Below are 3310 nucleotides of genomic sequence, written 5' to 3'. Positions count from 1 at the left end.
ATATATATATATATATATATATATATATATATATATATATGTATATATATATACATGTATATGGAAAATTCGGCGTGACTGAAACTCTCTTCCATTTGGATAACCAGATAGAAAACACGTACACTAGACAGATTTGTCTGGAAAAATTAATAAAAAATGTGGCGTATACTTCGATTGGTTCAATCAGTACACATGTTGTACACATGTTCTTTATTTAGGTTTAATCCTTATGAGCTTTCTACAATATGCCATTACCTAAGTTTTAAGTCTTAAGCCGTAAGAAATTGATCAATCACAGTCGAATGTGAGAAGAATAATCGACCATGATTGGTTAATTTCTTATGGCTTAAGATAATGACTTGTTGCAGAGAGTCTATTAATTGACGAGAACACAGATTCTTGCATAAGGCATAAAAAAATCAATAGTTTTTTAATTATTTCAAGGAAAGGAAAGAAAGTAAGGCTTTGATTGATTCATTTTCTTATGTATTATGTATCATGCATTATGCAAAATGTCTAATTTAATACATGATTTTCCGATTTTTCTTTAATTATTACACACAATGAGTCATTCGTGTCCCGAATTATTTTCATCACTTTAACAAATATACAAAAATTATTAAGCGATTTTTACATGTTTTAACATCTTTAAGTATTTAAAAATTATGTACTTAAAAATTTGTATGTAAATGTTATAATAATTACTTGATGTTCCTACTTTTTCAAAAAAAAAAGAGAAATGTGCAAAAAACGAATGACCCAATCGTGTATACTAAGGAATGTAAATAGAATCTAAACAAAAACATACGATGATTGAATTAATAAAAATTTGCGCTACATAATATAATTTTATCCATTTCTCACGAGATAAGTCCATGGGTATTTTTTAATTGATTCATGTTCTGTTCCATGATTTGTTTGCTGTTTATATTATTTGCTTTCTTCTCAGTGAGAAATGATAATGAAATCGACGTCGATTTGATATCGATTTCACTGTCATTTCACTGGGAGTTTTGTTCGTTTTACGAAATTTCTATTTTGCGCTTTGATCATATTTTCATTATTGATATTATAGCGGCAGTTTTATTTTTTGATGTCTTATCTTTTGCATGTAAATTTTTTTCATTCGTGTTTAATTATTTGAGTTATCGTAAATTGATCTTGTGTTTTATGCAATTAAATTATTATTATTATTATATATGAATTGATTCCGATAAAAAAGAAGAGTTTCTAAGTTTTTTTAATGTAACTATATATATTGTTAATACGTTGATAATTTTAAAGTTAAATTTATGATTACGGAGATGTCGTTCTTATCGGCATTTCCATTTTAGAGATATATAGTATGTATAGGACGAGAGGCAACGAAGAACTTCCAAGTTTACGTGGGAGAATCTGTCGCCTATAGTTCAATGAAAAATCCCTAATCGCGTCATTCGTATCGCACCTGACGCCTTACAATGCTCAGGATTAAATCTGTATTAATACAATTCTATCAATAACTATTAACAATTAAACCTATACACACGATTTATTTTTGCCCTGCTGGATTGTTCGCGTTTCAATAAATTGCTAAAACTACAGCACATAGAATTTTTAGTAATTCTATATAAATCCAGCAAGAAAAAATGCAGTGTGTGTTGTAAATTTTACTTATTACATTCAGCATTTTTATTTATCATATTAAGCTAATGCAAATAGGCTATTTATTTAATACAGGCTATTTATTTATTATATATTTGTATATGTATACTTTAATGTGCATAATGCAATTAGATCTCGTTAAGACTCCTAAAAATTAAGCAATCATCACTATTTGATGACCCTTTATAAGGCTGGTTATCTATTTTTAGAATTAAATGAATTCCACATATTTTGTCATATCTTAAAAAAACTTGAAAGTTTCTTTAGATTTTCATCTTATTATTAAAAATTAACATGCTTTTTTTTCTATTGATAAATATATTTGAATTGCAAGAAATTGTGATAAGAAACAAAGTTGTAGAAAATAAGAGTCTTATGCAATAAAATAGACCCGTACACAATTATGTAAATATTATTAAAATCTTTTCTGAAATGAATGCGCTTATTATTAAAAGGAGTTTTTAAAGTACAGAAGTCTTTTGAAAGAAAATTACACAAAAGCACAAAATATGTACATTATCTTTCTGCTAAGATAAATAAAACATGAGCAGACATATGAAAAGTTATTTCGAGAAAAATTTCCGTCATCTTAAGGATACAAGAGTAGAGTTCCACGTGTGTGACCGCATAAATTACATACTATTTACTACACATTCTGTACACACATAAATTACCCACTATTTTATTACTACTGTACATTCCATCTAAATTTATAGACAAATAAAACAATGCATATTACCAATGCATATTACCAATATGAGATAATGACATAAACTCTACGTCAAATAATTATATAACGTTGTATAAAGACTGACATAGAAACTAAAATGCTTTGCATAAAAGCAGAACATCAAGTCATTATAATATCAAAATGATATCAGAATGACTCCAAAATATTTACGATTCATTTTAACGTCATTTGACGCCAATCTGGTTTCTGATGTCATCATTACATGTCTTGTTTTGTTTTTGATATAATACGGCAGTTAAAAAATTTTTATTAATTTTTTACATTTTTTTCAAAATTTTCGAAATTAAGGAAATTAATTAAAAATTTCGTTGAAAAATTATAATAATAAATATTAAAAAATTATATTACAGCTGCGAATATAACATAAATTATAAAAGATGACCTTTTACATAATTCGGATTAATAAATGTAGGTATCATAATTAATTCAGTACGTGATAATTAATAATAATATACAAGTGTATTCTATTACTATATTATATATAATTTCCATGTGACTTATTTTATTTATCGAATGTAATTTATTAACTATATCTACATATCATTGTCATTATTTCCGTTATTACATCATATGTTGTATTTTATGTAGAAAAATCGAACCGTCTCGTATTTCTTAAGTATACCTATACAAGTATCACCTTGTACATGTTGCATGCACGTTGCCTCGCGTCTTCCAGGTTCCGTGAAAGCAACAAGTTCGACTACGATCGGGATCACGTTTCTTCGCCACATTACCTTACATAAATATGTCTTTTCGTACTAATAAAACTTTTATTTCGTGCGTATTGTATGAGAATGTGTGTCGCATCTCAACCCCGCGTGCGTCCTGGGTACGGCAAGGAAGGTGAAGGATGGCGAGAGAGGGTAAGTTACGCGTCGACGTATGATTTCTCTGGCGCCCCATGAAACGCGCATG

This window comes from Atta cephalotes (assembly GCF_000143395.1).
Source record: "Atta cephalotes unplaced genomic scaffold scaffold00032, whole genome shotgun sequence".
In the NCBI taxonomy this organism is placed as follows: Eukaryota; Metazoa; Arthropoda; class Insecta; order Hymenoptera; family Formicidae; genus Atta; species Atta cephalotes.
Note: the sequence above shows the minus strand (reverse complement) of the source record.